The 27465-nt window shown below is 35.6% G+C and overlaps 1 protein-coding gene across 3 annotated transcripts in view; it reads right to left on the bottom strand.

The window, feature by feature from the left end:
* Positions 1-27465, bottom strand: part of PTH1R (parathyroid hormone 1 receptor) — a 489914-nt gene that overhangs the window by 99465 nt on the left and 362984 nt on the right. The gene's annotated exons all lie outside the window — the stretch shown is intronic.

Below are 27465 nucleotides of genomic sequence, written 5' to 3'. Positions count from 1 at the left end.
CGGGAGACAACGAGGAGCTGGGAGACAACGAGGAGCCGGGAGACAACGAGGAGCCGCGAGACAACGAGGAGCCGCGAGACAACGAGGAGCCGCGAGACTACGAGGAGCCGCGAGACTACGAGGAGCCGCGAGACAACGAGGAGCCGCGAGACAACGAGGAGCCGCGAGACAACGAGGAGCCGCGAGACAACGAGGAGCCGGGAGACAACGAGGAGCCGGGAGACAACGAGGAGCCGGGAGACAACGAGGAGCCGGGAGACAACGAGGAGCCGGGAGACAACGAGGAGCCGCGAGACAACGAGGAGCCGCGAGACAACGAGGAGCCGCGAGACAACGAGGAGCCGCGAGACAACGAGGAGTCGGGAGACAACGAGGAGTCGCGAGACAACGAGGAGCCGCGAGACAACGAGGAGCCGCGAGACAACGAGGAGCCGGGAGACAACGAGGAGCCGGGAGACAACGAGGAGCCGCGAGACAACGAGGAGCCAGGAGACCCAAACTGCAGACAGGACCTTCTGTAGGACATGAGACACAATGAAGTCAGGGTCCAGAGTGACCTTATAGTCCTGTAGATGCTCCTCTCCAAGCACAGGTGCAAAGTGAAGATCTTTAGGTAGATGAACATATGGAATTGCTTTCTGGACCAGTTGGTATCACCCAGCCTCATGATGTACAGTTGAAACCAGAAGTTTCCATCCACTATATAAAAAGACACTTACGCATGTTTTTCTCAATATCTGACATGAAACCAGAATAAACCTTTCCCGTTTTAGGACAATTAGGATTACCATAATATGTTTGCTTCGGGTCATTGTCCATTTGGAAGACCCATTTCCGCCCAGGCTGATGTCTTGAGATGTTACTTCAGTATTGCCACATTATCTTCTTTTCTCATGATGCCATCTATTTTGTGAAGTGCACCAGTCCCTCCTGCAGCTAAACAACCCCACAACATAATGCTGCCACCCCCGTGTTTCACGGTTGGGATGGTGTTCTTAGGCTTCCAAACTTCTCCCTTTTTCCTCCAAACGTAACGATGGTCATTATGCCCAAAAAGTTCAATTTTAGTTTCATCAGACCTCAGGACATGTCTCCACAAATTAAGGTCTTTGTTCCTGTGTGCATTTGCAAACAATAATCTGTCTTTTTTATGTTTCTTTTGGAGTAATGGCTTCTTCCTGGCAGAGTGGCCTTTCAGCACATGTTGATAAAGTACTCGTTTCACTGTGGATATTCACACAATCTTACCAGCTTCCGCCATCATCTTCACAAGGTCTTTTGCTTTTGTCCTTGGGTTGATATGCACATGTCGGGCCAAAGTACGTTCATCTCTGGGACACAGAACCCGTCTCCTTCCTGAGCGGTATGATGGCTGGACATCCCCATCTTGTTTGTACTTGCGTATAATTGTTTGTACAGATGAACGAGGCACCTTCAGGTATCTTGAAATTGAGCCAGACTTGTGCAAGTCCACAATTCTCTTCCTGATATCTTGGCTGATTTCTTTAGACTTTCCCATTATGCTACACAAAGAAGCAGTGTGTTTCAGGTGTACATTAAAATACATCCACAGGTGTGTCTCTAATTAACTCAGATGTTGCCAAAAAATCTATCCGAAACTTCCACACACACGACATCATCATATGGGCCGTCCAGAATTGTTTAAAGGCATAGTAATCTTAGTGTATGGAAAAGTTTGACTTTACAGTGAGTAATAAAAATGCCGTAAAACCTATAATACAGTCATACAGTGCACATATAATACAGTCAAACAGTGCACATATAATACAGTCATACAGTGCTCATATAATACAGTCATATAGGGCTCATATAATACAGTCATACAGTGCACATATAATACAGTCATACAGTGCTCATATAATACAGTCATATAGGGCTCATATAATACAGTCATATAGGGCACATATAATACAGTCATACAGGGCACATATAATACAGTCATACAGTGCTCATATAATACAGTCATACAGTGCTCATATAATACAGTCATACAGTGCACATATAATACAGTCATGCAGTGCTCATATAATACAGTCATACAGTGCTCATATAATACAGCCATACAGGGCTCATATAATACAGTCATAGTGCTCATATAATACAGTCATACAGTGCACATATAATACAGTCATGCAGTGCTCATATAATACAGCCATACAGGGCTCATATAATACAGTCATACAGTGCACATATAATACAGTCATGCGGTGCTCATATAATACAGTCATATAGGGCTCATATAATACAGTCATATAGGGTTCATATGATACAGTCATACAGTGCTCATATAATAGTCATGCAGTGCTCATATAATACAGTGATGCAGTGCTCATATAATACAGTCATATAGGGCTCATATAATACAGTCATACAGTGCACATATAATACAACCATACAGTACTCATATAATACAGTCACACAGTGCTCATATAATACAGTCATATAGGGCTCATATAATACTGTCATATAGGGCTCATATAATACTGTCATATAGGGTTCATATAATACAGTCATATAGGGCTCATATAATACAGTCATACAGTGCACATATAATACAACCATACAGTGCTCATATAATACAGTCATACAGTGCTCATATAATAGTCATACAGTGCTCATATAATACAGTCATATAGGGCTCATATAATACAGTCATACAGTGCACATATAATATAACCATACAGTACTCATATAATACAGTCAAACAGTGCTCATATAATACAGTAATATAGGGCTCATATAATACAGTCACACAGTGCTCATATAATACAGTCATATAGGGCTCATATAATACAGCATTACAGGGCTCATAAAATACAGTCATACAGTGATCATATAATACAGTCATATAGGGTTCACATAATGCAGTCATATAGGGCTCATATAATACAGTCATACAGTGCTCATATAATACAGCCATACAGGGCTCATATAATACAGCCATACAGGGCTCATATAATACAGTCATACAGGGCTCATATAATACAGTCATATAGGGCTCATATAATACAGTCATATAGGGCTCATATAATAGTCATACAGTGCTCATATAATACAGTCATACAGTGCTCATATAATACTCATACACTGCTCATATAATACAGTCATATAGGGCTCATATAATACAGTCATACAGTGCTCATATAATAGTCATGCAGTGCTCATATAATACAGTCATATAGGGTTCATATAATACAGTCATACAGTGCTCATATAATACAGTCACACAGTGCTCATATAATAGTCATACAGTGCTCATATAATAGTCCTACAGTGCTCATATAATACTCATACACTGCTCATATAATACAGTCATACAGTGCTCATATAATACAGTCATGCAGTGCTCATATAATACAGTCACACAGTGCTCATATAATAGTCATACAGTGCTCATATGATACAGTCACGCAGTGCTCATATAATACAGTCATACAGAGCTCATATAATACAGTCACACAGTGCTCATATAATAGTCATACAGTGCTCATATGATACAGTCACGCAGTGCTCATATAATACAGTCACACAGAGCTCATATAATACAGTCACACAGTGCTCATATAATAGTCATACAGTGCTCATATAATACAGTCACACAGTGCTCATATAATACAGTCATATAGGGCTCATATAATACAGTCACACAGTGCTCATATAATACAGTCATATAGGGTTCATATAATACAGTCATGCGGTGCTCATATAATACAGTCATATAGGGCTCATATAATACAGTCACACAGTGCTCATATAATACAGTCATATAGGGTTCATATAATACAGTCATGCGGTGCTCATATAATAGTCATACAGTGCTCATATGATACAGTCATGCAGTGCTCATATAATACAGTCATACAGTGCTCATATAATACAGTCATGCAGTGCTCATATAATACAGTCATACAGTGCTCATATAATTCAGCCATACAGTGCTCATATAATACAGTCACACAGTGCTCATATAATACAGTCATATAGGGTTCATATAATACAGTCATGCGGTGCTCATATAATACAGTCATACAGTGCTCATATAATAGTCACACAGTGCTCATATAATACAGCCATACAGTGCTCATATAATACAGTCATACAGTGCACATATAATACAGTCATATAGGGCTTATATAATACAGTCATATAGGGCTCATATAATACAGTCACACAGTGCTCATATAATACAGTCATACAGGGCTCATATGATACAGTCATATAGGGCTCATATAATACAGTCATGCAGTGCTCATATAATACAGTCATATAGGGCTCATATAATACAGTCATGCAGTGCTCATATAATACAGTCATACAGTGCTCATATAATACAGTCACACTGTGCTCATATAATACAGTCATACAGGGCTCATATAATACAGTCATACAGTGCTCATATAATACAGTCACACTGTGCTCATATAATACAGTCATGCAGTGCTCATATAATACAGTCATATAGGGCTCATATAACACAGTCATGCAGTGCTCATATAATACAGTCATACAGTGCTCATATAATAGTCATGCAGTGCTCATATAATACAGTCATATAGGGTTCATATAATACAGTCATACAGTGCTCATATAATACAGTCATATAGGGCTCATATAATACAGTCATATAGGGCTCATATAATACAGTCATACAGTGCTCATATAATAGTCATGCAGTGCTCATATAATACAGTCATATAGGGTTCATATAATACAGTCATACAGTGCTCATATAATACAGTCATACAGTGCTCATATAATACAGTCACACTGTGCTCATATAATACAGTCATGCAGTGCTCATATAATACAGTCATATAGGGCTCATATAATACAGTCATGCAGTGCTTATATAATACAGTCATACAGTGCTCATATAATTCAGCCATACAGTGCTCATATAATACAGTCATGCAGTGCTCATATAATACAGTCATATAGGGCTCATATAATACAGTCACACAGTGCTCATATAATACAGTCATGCAGTGCTTATATAATACAGTCATACAGTGCTCATATAATTCAGCCATACAGTGCTCATATAATACAGTCATGCAGTGCTCATATAATACAGTCATACAGTGCTCATATAATACAGTCATACAGGGCTCATATAATACAGTCATATAGGGCTCATATAATACAGTCATGCAGTGCTTATATAATACAGTCATACAGTGCTCATATAATTCAGCCATACAGTGCTCATATAATACAGTCATGCAGTGCTCATATAATACAGTCATATAGGGCTCATATAATACAGTCATATAGGGCTCATATAATACAGTCATACAGTGCACATATAATACAGCCATACAGTGCACATATAATACAGTCATATAGGGCTCATATAATACAGTCATGCAGTGCTCATATAATAGTCATGCAGTGCTCATATAATACAGCCATACAGTGCTCATATAATACAGCCATACAGTGCACATATAATACAGTCATACAGTGCTCATATAATACAGTCATGCAGTGCTCATATAATACAGTCATATAGGGCTCATATAATACAGTCATACAGTGCTCATATAATACAGTCACACAGTGCTCATATAATACAGTCACATAGGGCTCATATAATACAGTCATATAGGGTTCATATGATACAGTCATACAGTGCTCATATAATACAGTCATGCAGTGCTCATACAATACAGTCAAATAGGGCTCATATAATACAGTCATACAGTGCTCATATAATACAGTCATATAGGGCTCATATAATACAGACATATAGGGCTCATATAATACAGCCATACAGTGCACATATAATACAGTCATATAGGGCTCATATAATACAGTCATACAGTGTTCATATAATACAGTCATGCAGTGCTCATATAATACAGTCATACAGTGCACATATAATACAGCCATACAGTGCACATATAATACAGTCATATAGGGCTCATATAATACAGTCATACAGTGCTCATATAATACAGTCATATAGGGCTCATATAATACAGTCATACAGTGCACATATAATACAGTCATATAGGGCTCATATAATACAGTCATACAGTGCTCATATAATACAGTCATGCAGTGCTCATATAATACAGCCATACAGTGCACATATAATACAGTCATACAGTGCACATATAATACAGTCATACAGTGCTCATATAATACAGTCATGCAGTGCTCATATAATACAGTCATATAGGGCTCATATAATACAGTCATATAGGGTTCATATGATATAGTCATACAGTGCTCATATAATACAGTCATGCAGTGCTCATACAATACAGTCATATAGGGCTCATATAATACAGTCATACAGTGCTCATATAATACAGTCATATAGGGCTCATATAATACAGTCATACAGTGCACATATAATACAGTCATACAGTGCTCATATAATACAGTCACACAGTGCACATATAATACAGTCATATAGGGCTCATATAATAGTCATATAGGGTTCATATAATACAGTCATATAGGGCTCATATAATACAGTCATATAGGGTTCATATAATACAGCCATACAGTGCTCATATAATACAATCATACAGTGCTCATATAATACAGCAATACAGGGCTCATATAATACAGTCATATAGGGCTCATATAATACAGTCATGCAGTGCTCATATAATACAGTCATTCAGTGCTCATATAATACAGTCATATAGGGCTCATATAATACAGTCACACAGGGCTCATATAATACATTCATATAGGATCATATAATACAGTCATATAGGGTTCATATGATACAGTCATACAGTGCTCATATAATACAGTCATATAGGGCTCATATAATACAATCATACAGTGCTCATATAATACAGTCACACAGTGCTCATATAATACAGTCATATAGGGCTCATATAATACAATCATACAGTGCTCATATAATACAGTCATACAGTGCTCATATAATACAGTCATATAGGGCTCATATAATACAGTCATGCAGCGCTCATATAATACAATCATACAGTGCTCATATAATACAGTCATATAGGGCTCATATAATACAGTCATACAGTGCTCATATAATACAGTCATACAGTGCTCATATAATACAGTCATATAGGGCTCATATAATAGTCATACAGTGCTCATATAATACAGTCAATCAGTGCTCATATAATACAGTCATATAGGGCTCATATAATACAGTCATGCAGTGCTCATATAATACAGTCATACAGTGCACATATAATACAGTCATACAGTGCTCATATAATACAGTCATATAGGGTTCATATAATACTGTCATACAGTGCTCATATAATACAGTCATATAGGGCTCATATAATACAACCATACAGTACTCATATAATACAGTCACACAGTGCTCATATAATACAGTCATACAGGGCTCATATAATACAGTCATACAGTGCACATATAATACAGTCACACAGTGCTCATATAATACAGTCATATAGGGCTCATATAATACAGTCATACAGTGCTCATATAATACAGTCATATAGGGCTCATATAATACAGTCACACAGTGCTCATATAATACAGTCATATAGGGCTCATATAATACAGTCATACAGTGCTCATATAATAGTCATACAGTGCTCATATAATACAGTCATACAGTGCTCATATAATAGTCATACAGTGCTCAAATAATATAGTCACACATTGCACATATAATACAGTCATGCAGTGCTCATATAATACAGTCATACAGTGCTCATATAATAGTCATACAGTGCTCATATAATACAGTCATATAGGGCTCATATAATACAGTCATATAGGGCTCATATAATACAGTCATGCAGTGCTCATATAATACAGTCACACAGTGCACATATAATACAGTCATATAGGGCTCATATAATACAGTCACGCAGTGCTCATATAATACAGTCACGCACTGCTCATATAATACAGTCATATAGGGCTCATATAATACAGTCATGCAGTGCTCATATAATACAGCCATACAGTGCTCATATAATACAGTCACACAGTGCACATATAATACAGTCATATAGGGCTCATATAATACAGTCACGCAGTGCTCATATAATACAGTCACGCAGTGCTCATATAATACAGTCATATAGGGCTCATATAATACAGTCATACAGTGCTCATATAATAGTCATGCAGTGCTCATATAATACAGTCACACAGTGCTCACATAATACAGTCATATAGGGCTCATATAATATAGTCATGCAGTGCTCATATAATACAGTCATACAGTGCTCATATAATACAGTCACACAGTGCTCACATAATACAGTCATATAGGGCTCATATAATACAGTCATACAGTGCTCATATAATACAGTCATGCAGTGCTCATATAATACAGTCACACAGTGCTCACATAATACAGTCATATAGGGCTCATATAATACAGTCACACAGTGCTCATATAATACAGTCATGCAGTGCTCATATAATACAGTCATATAGGGTTCATATAATACAGTCATGCAGTGCTTATATAATACAGTCATACAGTGCTCATATAATACAGTCATGAAGTGCTCATATAATACAGTCACACAGTGCTCACATAATACAGTCATATAGGGCTCATATAATACAGTCACACAGTGCTCATATAATACAGTCATGCAGTGCTCATATAATACAGTCATATAGGGCTCATATAATACAGTCATATAGGGCTCATATAATACAGTCACACAGTGCTCATATAATACAGTCACACAGTGCTCAGATAATACAGTCACATAGGGCTCATATAATACTGTCATATAGGGCTCATATAATACAGTCACACAGTGCTCATATAATACAGTCACACAGTGCTCATATAATACAGTCATATAGGGCTCATATAATACAGTCATATAGGGCTCATATAATACAGTCATACAGTGCTCATATAATACAGTCATGCGGTGCTCATATAATACAGTCATTCAGTGCTCATATAATACAATCATATAGGGTTCATATAATACAGTCATATAGGGCTCATATAATACAGTCATACAGGGCTCATATAATACAGCCATACAGTGCTCATATAATACAGTCATATAGGGCTCATATAATAGTCATACAGTGCTCATATAATACAGCCATACAGTGCTCATATAATACAGTCATATAGGGCTCATATAATACAGTCATATAGGGTTCATATAATACAGTCATATAGGGCTCATATAATACAGCCATACAGTGCTCATATAATACAGTCATATAGGGTTCATATAATACAGTCATATAGGGCTCATATAATACAGTCATATAGGGTTCATATAATACAGTCATACAGTGCTCATATAATACAGTCACACAGTGCTCATATAATACAGTCATATAGGGTTCATATAATACAGTCATATAGGGCTCATATAATACAGTCATATAGGGTTCATATAATACAGTCATACAGTGTTCATATAATACAGTCACAAAGAGCTCATATAATACAGTCATACAGTGCACATATAATAGTCAAATAGGGCTCATATAATACAGTCATACAGTGCTCATATAATACAGTCATATAGGGTTCATATAATACAGTCATACAGTGCTCATATAATACAGTCATATAGGGCTCATATAATACAGTCATATAGGGCTCATATAATAGTCATACAGTGCTCATATAATACAGCCATACAGTGCTCATATAATACAGTCATATAGGGTTCATATAATACAGTCATATAGGGCTCATATAATAGTCATACAGTGCTCATATAATACAGCCATACAGTGCTCATATAATACAGTCATATAGGGTTCATATAATACAGTCATATAGGGCTCATATAATACAGTCATACAGTGCTTATATAATACAGTCACACAGTGCTCATATAATACAGTCATACAGTGCACATATAATACAGTCATACAGTGCACATATAATACAGTCATACAGTGCTCATATAATACAGTCATATAGGGTTCATATAATACTGTCATACAGTGCTCATATAATACAGTCATATAGGGCTCATATAATACAGTCATATAGGGTTCATATAATACAGTCATATAGGGCTCATATAATAGTCATACAGTGCTCATATAATACAGTCATACAGTGCTCATATAATACTCATACACTGCTCATAAAATACAGTCATATAGGGTTCATATAATACTGTCATACAGTGCTCATATAATACAGTCATATAGGGCTCATATAATACAGCCATACAGGGCTCATATAATACAGTCATATAGGGTTCATATAATACAGTCATATAGGGCTCATATAATAGTCATACAGTGCTCATATAATACAGCCATACAGTGCTCATATAATACAGTCATATAGGGTTCATATAATACAGTCATATAGGGCTCATATAATAGTCATACAGTGCTCATATAATACAGCCATACAGTGCTCATATAATAACAGTCATATAGGGTTCATATAATACAGTCATATAGGGCTCATATAATAGTCATACAGTGCTCATATAATACAGTCATACAGTGCTCATATAATACAGTCATATAGGGTTCATATAATACAGTCATATAGGGCTCATATAATAGTCATACAGTGCTCATATAATACAGCCATACAGTGCTCATATAATAACAGTCATATAGGGTTCATATAATACAGTCATATAGGGTTCATATAATACAGTCATATAGGGCTCATATAATAGTCATACAGTGCTCATATAATACAGCCATACAGTGCTCATATAATACAGTCATATAGGGTTCATATAATACAGTCATATAGGGCTCATATAATAGTCATACAGTGCTCATATAATACAGCCATACAGTGCTCATATAATAACAGTCATATAGGGTTCATATAATACAGTCATATAGGGTTCATATAATACAGTCATATAGGGCTCATATAATAGTCATACAGTGCTCATATAATACAGCCATACAGTGCTCATATAATACAGTCATATAGGGTTCATATAATACAGTCATATAGGGCTCATATAATAGTCATACAGTGCTCATATAATACAGCCATACAGTGCTCATATAATAACAGTCATATAGGGTTCATATAATACAGTCATATAGGGCTCATATAATAGTCATACAGTGCTCATATAATACAGTCATATAGGGCTCATATAATACAGTCATATAGGGTTCATATAATACAGTCATATAGGGCTCATATAATACAGTCATATAGTGCTCATATAATACAGTCATACAGTGCTTATATAATACAGTCACACAGTGCTCATATAATACAGTCATACAGTGCACATATAATACAGTCATACAGTGCACATATAATACAGTCATACAGTGCTCATATAATACAGTCATATAGGGTTCATATAATACTGTCATACAGTGCTCATATAATACAGTCATATAGGGCTCATATAATACAGTCATATAGGGTTCATATAATACAGTCATATAGGGCTCATATAATAGTCATACAGTGCTCATATAATACAGTCATACAGTGCTCATATAATACTCATACACTGCTCATATAATACAGTCATATAGGGTTCATATAATACTGTCATACAGTGCTCATATAATACAGTTATATAGGGCTCATATAATACAGTCATATAGGGTTCATATAATACAGTCATATAGGGCTCATATAATAGTCATACAGTGCTCATATAATACAGTCACACAGTGCACATATAATACAGTCATACAGTGCTCATATAATACAGTCATGCAGTGCTCATATAATACAGTCACACAGTGCTCATATAATACAGTCATATAGGGCTCATATAATTCAGCCATACAGTGCTCATATAATACAGTCATGCAGTGCTCATATAATACAGTCACGCAGTGCTCATATAATACAGTCATATATGGCTCATATAATACAGTCACACAGTGCTCATATAATACAGTCATATAGGGCTCATATAATACAGTCACACAGTGCTCATACATTACAGTCATATAGGGCTCATATAATACAGTCATGCAGTGCTCATATAATACAGTCATACAGTGCTCATATAATACAGTCACACAGTGCTCATATAATACAGTCAAACAGTGCTCATATAATACAGTCATATAGGGCTCATATGATACAGTCATATAGGGTTCATATAATACAGTCATGCAGTGCTCATATAATACAGTCATACAGTGCTCATATAATACAGTCATACAAGGCTCATATAATACAGTCATATAGGGCTCATATGATACAGTCATATAGGGCTCATATGATACAGTCATGCAGTGCTCATATAATACAGTCATACAGTGCTCATATAATACAGTCATACAGGGCTCATATAATACAGTCATGCGGTGCTCATATAATTCAGCCATACAGTGCTCATATAATACAGTCATGCAGTGCTCATATAATACAGTCATATAGGGCTCATATAATACAGTCATATAGGGCTCATATAATGCAGTCATACAGTGCACATATAATACAGTCATACAGTGCTCATATAATACAGTCACACAGTGCTCATATAATACAGTCATATAGGGCTCATATAATACAGTCATATAGGGTTCATATGATACAGTCACACAGTGCACATATAATACAGTCATATAGGGCTCATATAATACAGTCATGCAGTGCTCATATAATACAGTCATACAGTGCTCATATAATACAGTCATATAGGGTTCATATAATACAGTCATACAGTGCTCATATAATACAGTCATGCGGTGCTCATATAATTCAGCCATACAGTGCTCATATAATAGAGTCATATAGGGCTCATATAATACAGTCATACAGTGCTCATATAATACAGTCATATAGGGCTCATATAATACAGTCATACAGTGCTCATATAATACAATCATATAGGGCTCATATAATGCAGTCATACAGTGCACATATAATACAGTCATACAGTGCTCATATAATACAGTCACACAGTGCTCATATAATACAGTCATATAGGGCTCATATAATACAGTCATATAGGGTTCATATGATACAGTCACACAGTGCACATACAATACAGTCATATAGGGCTCATATAATACAGTCATACAGTGCTCATATAATACAGTCATACAGTGCTCATATAATACAGTCATATAGGGCTCATATAATACAGTCACACAGTGCACATATAATACAGTCACACAGTGCTCATATAATACAGTCATATAGGGCTCATATAATACAGTCATACAGTGCTCATATAATACAGTCATATAGGGCTCATATAATACAGTCACACAGTGCACATATAATACAGTCATATAGGGCTCATATAATACAGTCATGCAGTGCTCATATAATACAGTCATATAGGGCTCATATAATACAGTCATGCAGTGCTTATATAATACAGTCATATAGGGCTCATATAAAACAGTCATGCAGTGCTCATATAATACAGTCATACAGTGCTCATATAATACAGTCATATAGGGCTCATATAATACAGTCATATAGGGCTCATATAATACAGTCACGCAGTGCTCATATAATACAGTCATATAGGGCTCATATAAAACAGTCATGCAGTGCTCATATAATACAGTCATATAGGGCTCATATAATACAGTCATGCAGTGCTCATATAATACAGTCATATAGGGCTCATATAATACAGTCACGCAGTGCTCATATAATACAGTCATATAGGGCTCATATAATACAGTCATACAGTGCTCATATAATACAGTCATGCAGTGCTCATATAATACAGTCATATAGGGCTCATATAATACAGTCATATAGGGCTCATATAATACAGTCACACAGTGCTCATATAATACAGTCATGCAGTGCTCATATAATACAGTCACACAGTGCTCATATAATACAGTCATGCAGTGCTCATATAATACAGTCATATAGGGCTCATATAATACAGTCACACAGTGCTCATATAATACAGTCATATAGGGCTCATATAATACAGTCATGCGGTGCTCATATAATAGCCATACAGTGCTCATATAATACAGTCATGCAGTGCTCATATAATAGTCACACAGTGCTCATATAATACAGTCATGCAGTGCTCATATAATACAGTCATATAGGGCTGATATAATACAGTCACACAGTGCTCATATACTACAGTCATATAGGGCTCATATAATACAGTCATGCAGTGCTCATATAATACAGTCATACAGTGCTCATATAATACAGCCATACAGTGCTCATATAATACAGTCATATAGGGCTCATATGATACAGTCATACAGTGCACATATAATACAGTCATACAGTGCTCATATAATACAGTCATATAGGGCTCATATGATACAGTCATATAGGGCTCATATAATACAGTCATACAGTGCTCATATAATAGTCATACAGTGCTCATATAATACAGTCACACAGTGCACATATAATACAGTCATATAGGGCTCATATGATACAGTCATATAGGGCTCATATAATACAGTCATACAGTGCTCATATAATAGTCATACAGTGCTCATATAATACAGTCCCACAGTGCTCATATAATACAGTCATATAGGGCTCATATACTACAGTCATATAGGGCTCATATAATACAGTCATATAGGGCTCATATAATACAGTCATGCAGTGCTCATATAATACAGTCATATAGTGCTCATATAATACAGTCACACAGTGCTCATATAATACAGTCATATAGGGCTCATATGATACAGTCATATAGGGCTCATATGATACAGTCATGCAGTGCTCATATAATACAGTCATACAGTGCTCATATAATACAGTCATATAGGGCTCATATAATACAGTCATGCAGTGCTTATATAATACAGTCATACAGTGCTCATATAATTCAGCCATACAGTGCTCATATAATACAGTCATGCAGTGCTCATATAATACAGTCATATAGGGCTCATATAATACAGTCATACAGTGCTCATATACTACAGTCATATAGGGCTCATATAATACAGTCATATAGGGCTCATATAATACAGTCACACAGTGCTCATATACTACAGTCATATAGGGCTCATATAATACAGTCATATAGGGCTCATATAATACAGTCATGCAGTGCTCATATAATACAGTCATATAGTGCTCATATAATACAGTCACACAGTGCTCATATAATACAGTCATATAGGGCTCATATGATACAGTCATATAGGGCTCATATGATACAGTCATGCAGTGCTCATATAATACAGTCATACAGTGCTCATATAATACAGTCATATAGGGCTCATATAATACAGTCATGCAGTGCTTATATAATACAGTCATACAGTGCTCATATAATTCAGCCATACAGTGCTCATATAATACAGTCATACAGTGCTCATATAATACAGTCATATAGGGCTCATATAATGCAGTCATACAGTGCACATATAATACAGTCATACAGTGCTCATATAATACAGTCACACAGTGCTCATATAATACAGTCATATAGGGCTCATATAATACAGTCACATAGGGCTCATATAATACAGTCATACAGTGCTCATATAATACAGCCATACAGTGCATATATAATACAGTCATACAGGGCTCATATAATACAGTCACACAGTGCACATATAATACAGTCACACAGTGCTCATATAATACAGTCATATAGGGCTCATATAATACAGTCACACAGTGCACATATAATACAGTCACACAGTGCTCATATAATACAGTCATATAGGGCTCATATGATACAGTCATACAGTGCTCATATAATACAGTCATATAGGGTTCATATAATACAGTCATACAGTGCTCATATAATACAGCCATACAGTGCATATATAATACAGTCATACAGTGCTCATATAATACAGTCATGCAGTGCTCATATAATATTGTCATACAGTGCTCATATAATACAGTCATATAGGGCTCATATAATACAGTCATACAGTGCTCATATAATACAGTCATACAGTGCTCATATAATAGTCATACAGTGCTCATATAATACAGTCATATAGGGCTCATATAATACAGTCATACAGTGCTCATATAATACAGTCATATAGGGCTCATATGATACAGTCATACAGTGCTCATATAATACAGTCATACAGTGCTCATATAATACAGTCATATAGGGCTCATATAATAGTCATACAGGGCTCATATGATACAGTCATACAGTGCTCATATAATACAGTCACACAGTGCTCATATAATAGTCATACAGTGCTCATATAATACAGTCATACAGTGCTCATATAATACTGTCATACAGTGCTCATATAATACAGTCATATAGGGCTCATATAATACAGTCACACAGTGCACATATAATACAGTCACACAGTGCTCATATAATACAGTCACACAGTGCTCATATAATACAGTCATATAGGGCTCATATAATAGTCATACAGGGCTCATATGATACAGTCATACAGTGCTCATATAATACAGTCACACAGTGCTCATATAATAGTCATACAGTGCTCATATGATACAGTCATACAGTGCTCATATAATACTGTCATACAGTGCTCATATAATACAGTCATATAGGGCTCATATAATACAGTCACACAGTGCACATATAATACAGTCACACAGTGCTCATATAATACAGTCATGCAGTGCTTATATAATACAGTCATACAGGGCTCATATAATACAGTCATACAGTGCTCATATAATACAGTCATATAGGGCTCATATGATACAGTCATACAGTGCTCATATAATACAGTCATACAGTGCACATATAATACAGTCACACAGTGCACATATAATACAGTCATATAGGGCTCATATAATACAGTCACACAGTGCACATATAATACAGTCACACAGTGCTCATATAATACAGTCATACAGTGCTCATATAATACAGTCATATAGGGCTCATATAATAGTCATACAGGGCTCATATGATACAGTCATACAGTGCTCATATAATACAGTCACACAGTGCTCATATAATAGTCATACAGTGCTCATATAATACAGTCATACAGTGCTCATATAATACAGTCATATAGGGCTCATATAATACAGTCACACAGTGCACATATAATACAGTCACACAGTGCTCATATAATACAGTCACACAGTGCTCATATAATACAGTCATACAGTGCTCATATAATACAGTCATATAGGGCTCATATAATAGTCATACAGGGCTCATATGATACAGTCATACAGTGCTCATATAATACAGTCACACAGTGCTCATATGATACAGTCATACAGTGCTCATATAATACTGTCATACAGTGCTCATATAATACAGTCATATAGGGCTCATATAATACAGTCATATAGGGCTCATATAATACAGTCATGCAGTGCTTATATAATACAGTCATACAGGGCTCATATAATACAGTCATACAGTGCTCATATAATACAGTCATATAGGGCTCATATGATACAGTCATACAGTGCTCATATAATACAGTCATACAGTGCACATATAATACAGTCACACAGTGCACATATAATACAGTCATATAGGGCTCATATAATACAGTCACACAGTGCACATATAATACAGTCACACAGTGCTCATATAATACAGTCATACAGTGCTCATATAATACAGTCATATAGGGCTCATATAATAGTCATACAGGGCTCATATGATACAGTCATACAGTGCTCATATAATACAGTCACACACTGCTCATATAATAGTCATACAGTGCTCATATGATACAGTCATACAGTGCTCATATAATACTGTCATACAGTGCTCATATAATACAGTCATATAGGGCTCATATAATACAGTCACACAGTGCACATATAATACAGTCACACAGTGCTCATATAATACAGTCATGCAGTGCTTATATAATACAGTCATACAGGGCTCATATAATACAGTCATACAGTGCTCATATAATACAGTCATATAGGGCTCATATGATACAGTCATACAGTGCTCATATAATACAGTCATACAGTGCACATATAATACAGTCACACAGTGCACATATAATACAGTCATATAGGGCTCATATAATACAATCATACAGTGCTCATATAATACAGTCATATAGGGCTCATATAATACAGTCACACAGGGCTCATATAATAGTCACACAGTGCTCATATAATACAGTCATATAGGGCTCATATAATACAGTCACACAGTGCTCATATAATACAGTCACACAGTGTTCATATAATATAGTCATGCAGTGCTCATATAATACAGTCATACAGTGCTCATATAATACAGTCATATAGGGCTCATATAATACAACCATACAGTACTCATATAAAACAGTCACACAGTGCTCATATAATACAGTCATACAGGGCTCATATAATACAGTCATGCGGTGCTCATATAATACAATCATACAGTGCTCATATAATACAGTCATATAGGGCTCATATAATACAGTCATAAAGGGCTCATATAATACAACCATACAGTACTCATATAATACAGTCACACAGTGCTCATATAATACAGTCATACAGGGCTCATATAATTCAGCCATACAGTGCTCATATAATACAATCACACAGTGCTCATATAATACAGTCATATGGGGCTCATATAATACAGTCATATAGGGCTCATATAATACAGTCATATAGGGCTCATATAATACAGTCATACAGTGCTCATATAATTCAGCCATACAGTGCTCATATAATACAATCATACAGTGCTCATATAATACAGTCATATAAGGCTCATATAATACAGTCATGCAGTGCTCATATAATACAGTCATATAGGGCTCATATAATACAACCATACAGTACTCATATAATACAGTCACACAGTGCTCATATAATACAGTCATACAGTGCTCATATAATTCAGCCATACAGTGCTCATATAATACAATCATACAGTGCTCATATAATACAGTCAGATGGGGCTCATATAATACAGTCATATAGGGCTCATATAATACAGTCATGCAGTGCTCATATAATACAGTCATATAGGGCTCATATAATACAGTCATACAGTGCTCATATAATACAATCATACAGTGCTCATATAATACAATCATACAGCGCTCATATAATACAGTCATATAGGGCTCATATAATACAGTCATATAGGGTTCATATAATACAGTCATGCAGTGCTCATATAATACAGTCATATAGGGCTCATATAATACAGTCATATAGGGCTCATATAATAGTCATGCAGTGCTCATATAATACAGTCATATAGGGCTCATATAATACAGTCATATAGGGCTCATATAATACAGTCATGCAGTGCTCATATAATACAGTCATATAGGGCTCATATAATACAGTCATGCAGTGCTCATATAATACAGTCATATAGGGTTCATATAATACAGTCACACAGGGCTCATATAATAGTCACACAGTGCTCATATAATACAGTCATATAGGGCTCATATAATACAGTCACACAGTGTTCATATAATATAGTCATGCAGTGCTCATATAATACAGTCATACAGTGCTCATATAATACAGTCATATAGGGCTCATATAATACAACCATACAGTACTCATATAATACAGTCACACAGTGCTCATATAATACAGTCATACAGGGCTCATATAATACAGTCATGCGGTGCTCATATAATACAATCATACAGTGCTCATATAATACAGTCATATGGGGCTCATATAATACAGTCATAAAGGGCTCATATAATACAACCATACAGTACTCATATAATACAGTCACACAGTGCTCATATAATACAGTCATACAGTGCTCATATAATTCAGCCATACAGTGCTCATATAATACAATCACACAGTGCTCATACAATACAGTCATATGGGGCTCATATAATACAACCATACAGTACTCATATAATACAGTCACACAGTGCTCATATAATACAGTCATACAGGGCTCATATAATACAGTCATGCGGTGCTCATATAATACAATCATACAGTGCTCATATAAAACAGTCATATAGGGCTCATATAATACAGTCATAAAGGGCTCATATAATACAACCATACAGTACTCATATAATACAGTCATAAAGGGCTCATATAATACAACCATACAGTACTCATATAATACAGTCATACAGTGCTCATATAATTCAGCCATACAGTGCTCATATAATACAATCACACAGTGCTCATATAATACAGTCATATGGGGCTCATATAATACAGTCATATAGGGCTCATATAATACAGTCATGCAGTGCTCATATAATACAGTCATATAGGGCTCATATAATACAGTCATACAGTGCTCATATAATTCAGCCATACAGTGCTCATATAATACAATCATACAGTGCTCATATAATACAGTCATATAAGGCTCATATAATACAGTCATGCAGTGCTCATATAATACAGTCATATAGGGCTCATATAATACAACCATACAGTACTCATATAATACAGTCACACAGTGCTCATATAATACAGTCATACAGTGCTCATATAATTCAGGCATACAGTGCTCATATAATACAATCATACAGTGCTCATATAATACAGTCATATGGGGCTCATATAATACAGTCATATAGGGCTCATATAATACAGTCATGCAGTGCTCATATAATACAGTCATACAGTGCTCATATAATACAATCATACAGTGCTCATATAATACAATCATATAGGTCTCATATAATACAGTCATATAGGCTTCATATAATACAGTCATGCAGTGCTCATATAATACAGTCATATAGGGCTCATATAATACAGTCATATAGGGCTCATATAATAGTTATGCAGTGCTCATATAATACAGTCATATAGGGCTCATATAATACAGTCATATAGGGCTCATATAATACAGTCATACAGTGCTCATATAATACAGTCATATAGGGCTCATATAATACAGTCATACAGTGCTCATATAATACAGTCATGCAGTGCTCATATAATACAGTCATATAGGGCTCATATAATACAGTCATACAGTGCTCATATAATACAGTCATACAGTGCTCATATAATAGTCATGCAGTGCTCATATAATACAGTCATATAGGGCTCATATAATACAGTCATGCAGTGCTCATATAATACAGTCATATAGGGCTCATGTAATACAGTCATACAGTGCTCATATAATACAGTCATGCAGTGCTCATATAATACAGTCATATAGGGCTCATATAATACAGTCACACAGTGCTCATATAATACAGTCATACAGTGCTCATATAATACAGTCATACAGTGCTCATATAATAGTCATGCAGTGCTCATATAATACAGTCATACAGTGCTCATATAATACAGTCATATAGGGCTCATATAATACAGTCATACAGTGCTCATATAATACAGTCATGCAGTGCTCATATAATACAGTCATATAGGGTTCATATAATACAGTCATACAGTGCACATATAATACAACCATACAGTACTCATATAATACAGTCATATAGGGCTCATATAATACAGTCACACAGTGCTCATATAATACAGTCACACAGTGCTCATATAATACAGTCATATAGGGCTCATATAATACAGTCATACAGTGCTCATATAATACAGTCATATAGGGCTCATATAATACAGTCATACAGGGCTCATATAATACAGTCATACAGTGCTCATATAATAGTCATACAGTGCTCATATAATACAGTCATACAGTGCTCATATAATACAGTCATATAGGGCTCATATAATACAGTCATGCAGTGCTCATATAATACAGTCATATAGGGCTCATATAATACAGTCACACAGTGCTCATATAATACAGTCATGCAGTGCTCATATAATACAGTCATATATGGCTCATATAATACAGTCATATAGGGCTCATATAATACAGTCACACAGTGCTCATATAATACAGCCATACAGTGCTCATATAATACAGTCATGCGGTGCTCATATAATTCAGCCATACAGTGCTCATATAATACAGTCATATAGGGCTCATATAATACAGTCATGCAGTGCTCATATAATACAGTCACACAGTTCTCATATAATACAGTCATATAGGGCTCATATAATACAGTCACACAGTGCTCATATAATACAGTCATGCAGTGCTCATATAATACAGTCATATAGGGCTCATATAATACAGTCATATAGGGCTCATATAATACAGTCACACAGTGCTCATATAATACAGCCATACAGTGCTCATATAATACAGTCATGCGGTGGTGATATAATACAGTCATGCAGTGCTCATATAATTCAGCCATACAGTGCTCATATAATACAGTCATGCAGTGCTCATATAATACAGTCATATAGGGCTCATATAATACAGTCATATAGGGCTCATATAATACAGTCATACAGTGCTCATATAATACAGTCATATAGGGCTCATATAATACAGTCATGCAGTGCTCATATAATACAGTCATGCAGTGCTCATATAATTCAGCCATACAGTGCTCATATAATACAATCATACAGTGCTCATATAATACAGTCATATAGGGCTCATATAATACAGTCATGCAGTGCTCATATAATACAGTCATATAGGGCTCATATAATACAGTCATGCAGTGCTCATATAATACAATCATACAGTGCTCATATAATACAGTCATATAGGGCTCATATAATACAGTCACACAGTGCTCATATAATACAGTCATATAGGGCTCATATAATACAGTCACACAGTGCTCATATAATACAGCCATACAGTGCTCATATAATACAGTCATGCGGTGGTCATATAATACAGTCATACAGTGCTCATATAATACAGTCATGAGGTGCTCATATAATACAGTCATATAGGGCACATATAATACAGTCATGCAGTGCTCATATAATTCAGCCATACAGTGCTCATATAATACAATCATACAGTGCTCATATAATACAGTCATATAGGGCTCATATAATACAGTCATGCAGTGCTCATATAATACAGTCATATAGGGCTCATATAATACAGTCATATAGGGCTCATATAATACAGTCATGCAGTGCTCATATAATACAATCATACAGTGCTCATATAATACAGTCATACAGGGCTCATATAATACAGTCATATAGGGCTCATATAATACAGTCATGCAGTGCTCATATAATACAGTCATACAGGGCTCATATAATACAGTCATACAGGGCTCATATAATACAGTCATGCAGTGCTCATATAATACAGTCACACAGAGCTCATATAATGCAGTCACACAGTGCTCATATAATACAGTCATATAGGGCTCATATAATACAGTCACACAGTGCTCATATAATACAGTCATACAGTGCTCATATAATACAGTCACACAGTGCTCATATAATACAGTCATACAGTGCTCATATAATACAGTCATATAGGGCTCATATAATACAGTCATGCAGTGCTCATATAATACAGTCATATAGGGCTCATATAATACAGTCATACAGTGCTCATATAATAGTCATGCAGTGCTCATATAATACAGTCATATAGGGCTCATATAATACAGTCATGCGGTGCTCATATAATACAGTCATGCAGTGCTCATATAATACAGTCATATAGGGCTCATATAATACAGGCATACAGTGCTCATATAATAGTCATGCAGTGCTCATATAATACAGTCATATAGGGCTCATATAATACAGTCATGCGGTGCTCATATAATACAGTCATATAGGGCTCATATAATACAGTCATGCAGTGCACATATAATACAGCCATACAGTGCTCATATAATACAGTCATATAGGGCTCATATAATACAGTCATATAGGGCTCATATGATACAGTCATATAGGGCTCATATAATACAGTCATACAGTGCTCATATAATACAGTCATATAGGGCTCATATAATACAGTCATACAGTGCTCATATAATACAGTCATGCAGTGCTCATATAATACAGTCATATAGGGCTCATATAATACAGTCATGCAGTGCACATATAATACAGCCATACAGTGCTCATATAATACAGTCATATAGGGCTCATATAATACAGTCATATAGGGCTCATATGATACAGTCATATAGGGCTCATATAATACAGTCATACAGTGCTCATATAATACAGTCATGCAGTGCTCATATAATACAGTCATATAGGGCTCATATAATACAGTCATACAGTGCTCATATAATAGTCATGCAGTGCTCATATAATACAGTCATATAGGGCTCATATAATACAGTCATGTGGTGCTCATATAATACAGTCATGCAGTGCTCATATAATACAGTCATATAGGGCTCATATAATACAGTCATGCAGTGCACATATAATACAGCCATACAGTGCTCATATAATACAGTCATATAGGGCTCATATAATACAGTCATATAGGGCTCATATGATACAGTCATATAGGGCTCATATAATACAGTCATACAGTGCTCATATAATACAGTCATATAGGGCTCATATAATACAGTCATACAGTGCTCATATAATACAGTCATGCAGTGCTCATATAATACAGTCATATAGGGCTCATATAATACAGTCATGCAGTGCACATATAATACAGCCATACAGTGCTCATATAATACAGTCATATAGGGCTCATATAATACAGTCATGCAGTGCTCATATAATACAGTCATATAGGGCTCATATAATACAGTCATGCAGTGCTCATATAATACAATCATACAGTGCTCATATAATACAGTCATATAGGGCTCATATAATACAGTCACACAGTGCTCATATAATACAGTCATATAGGGCTCATATAATACAGTCACACAGTGCTCATATAATACAGCCATACAGTGCTCATATAATACAGTCATGCGGTGGTCATATAATACAGTCATACAGTGCTCATATAATACAGTCATGAGGTGCTCATATAATACAGTCATATAGGGCACATATAATACAGTCATGCAGTGCTCATATAATTCAGCCATACAGTGCTCATATAATACAATCATACAGTGCTCATATAATACAGTCATATAGGGCTCATATAATACAGTCATGCAGTGCTCATATAATACAGTCATATAGGGCTCATATAATACAGTCATATAGGGCTCATATAATACAGTCATGCAGTGCTCATATAATACAATCATACAGTGCTCATATAATACAGTCATACAGGGCTCATATAATACAGTCATATAGGGCTCATATAATACAGTCATGCAGTGCTCATATAATACAGTCATACAGGGCTCATATAATACAGTCATACAGGGCTCATATAATACAGTCATGCAGTGCTCATATAATACAGTCACACAGAGCTCATATAATGCAGTCACACAGTGCTCATATAATACAGTCATATAGGGCTCATATAATACAGTCACACAGTGCTCATATAATACAGTCATACAGTGCTCATATAATACAGTCACACAGTGCTCATATAATACAGTCATACAGTGCTCATATAATACAGTCATATAGGGCTCATATAATACAGTCATGCAGTGCTCATATAATACAGTCATATAGGGCTCATATAATACAGTCATACAGTGCTCATATAATAGTCATGCAGTGCTCATATAATACAGTCATATAGGGCTCATATAATACAGTCATGCGGTGCTCATATAATACAGTCATGCAGTGCTCATATAATACAGTCATATAGGGCTCATATAATACAGGCATACAGTGCTCATATAATAGTCATGCAGTGCTCATATAATACAGTCATATAGGGCTCATATAATACAGTCATGCGGTGCTCATATAATACAGTCATATAGGGCTCATATAATACAGTCATGCAGTGCACATATAATACAGCCATACAGTGCTCATATAATACAGTCATATAGGGCTCATATAATACAGTCATATAGGGCTCATATGATACAGTCATATAGGGCTCATATAATACAGTCATACAGTGCTCATATAATACAGTCATATAGGGCTCATATAATACAGTCATACAGTGCTCATATAATACAGTCATGCAGTGCTCATATAATACAGTCATATAGGGCTCATATAATACAGTCATGCAGTGCACATATAATACAGCCATACAGTGCTCATATAATACAGTCATATAGGGCTCATATAATACAGTCATATAGGGCTCATATGATACAGTCATATAGGGCTCATATAATACAGTCATACAGTGCTCATATAATACAGTCATGCAGTGCTCATATAATACAGTCATATAGGGCTCATATAATACAGTCATACAGTGCTCATATAATAGTCATGCAGTGCTCATATAATACAGTCATATAGGGCTCATATAATACAGTCATGTGGTGCTCATATAATACAGTCATGCAGTGCTCATATAATACAGTCATATAGGGCTCATATAATACAGTCATGCAGTGCACATATAATACAGCCATACAGTGCTCATATAATACAGTCATATAGGGCTCATATAATACAGTCATATAGGGCTCATATGATACAGTCATATAGGGCTCATATAATACAGTCATACAGTGCTCATATAATACAGTCATATAGGGCTCATATAATACAGTCATACAGTGCTCATATAATACAGTCATGCAGTGCTCATATAATACAGTCATATAGGGCTCATATAATACAGTCATGCAGTGCACATATAATACAGCCATACAGTGCTCATATAATACAGTCATATAGGGCTCATATAATACAGTCATATAGGGCTCATATGATACAGTCATATAGGGCTCATATAATACAGTCATACAGTGCTCATATAATACAGTCATGCAGTGCTCATATAATACAGTCATATAGGGCTCATATAATACAGTCATACAGTGCTCATATAATAGTCATGCAGTGCTCATATAATACAGTCATATAGGGCTCATATAATACAGTCATGCGGTGCTCATATAATACAGTCATGCAGTGCTCATATAATACAGTCATATAGGGCTCATATAATACAGTCATGCAGTGCACATATAATACAGCCATACAGTGCTCATATAATACAGTCATATAGGGCTCATATAATACAGTCATATAGGGCTCATATGATACAGTCATATAGGGCTCATATAATACAGTCATACAGTGCTCATATAATACAGTCATATAGGGCTCATATAATACAGTCATACAGTGCTCATATAATACAGTCATGCAGTGCTCATATAATACAGTCATATAGGGCTCATATAATACAGTCATGCAGTGCACATATAATACAGCCATACAGTGCTCATATAATACAGTCATATAGGGCTCATATAATACAGTCATATAGGGCTCATATAATACAGTCATATAGGGCTCATATAATACAGTCATACAGTGCTTATATAATACAGTCATATAGGGCTCATATGATACAGTCATATAGGGCTTATATAATACAGTCATACAGTGCTCATATAATACAGTCATGCAGTGCTCATATAATAGTCATGCAGTGCTCATATAATACAGTCATATAGGGCTCATATAATAAAGTCACACAGGGCTCATATAATACAGTCATATAGGGCTCATATAATACAGTCACACAGTGCTCATATAATACAGTCATATAGGGTTCATATAATACAGTCATATAGGGCTCATATAATAGTCATACAGTGCTCATATAATACAGTCATACAGTGCTCATATAATACAGTCACACAGTGCTCATATAATACAGTCATATAGGGCTCATATAATACAGTCATACAGTGCTC

This window comes from Phyllobates terribilis, unplaced genomic scaffold (assembly GCF_046119375.1).
Source record: "Phyllobates terribilis strain yellow unplaced genomic scaffold, ASM4611937v1 Scaffold_4__5_contigs__length_816908805, whole genome shotgun sequence".
Taxonomy (NCBI): Eukaryota; Metazoa; Chordata; class Amphibia; order Anura; family Dendrobatidae; genus Phyllobates; species Phyllobates terribilis.
The sequence above is the reverse complement of the archived record's forward strand: the minus strand, read 5'-3'. Positions and strand labels throughout refer to the sequence as shown.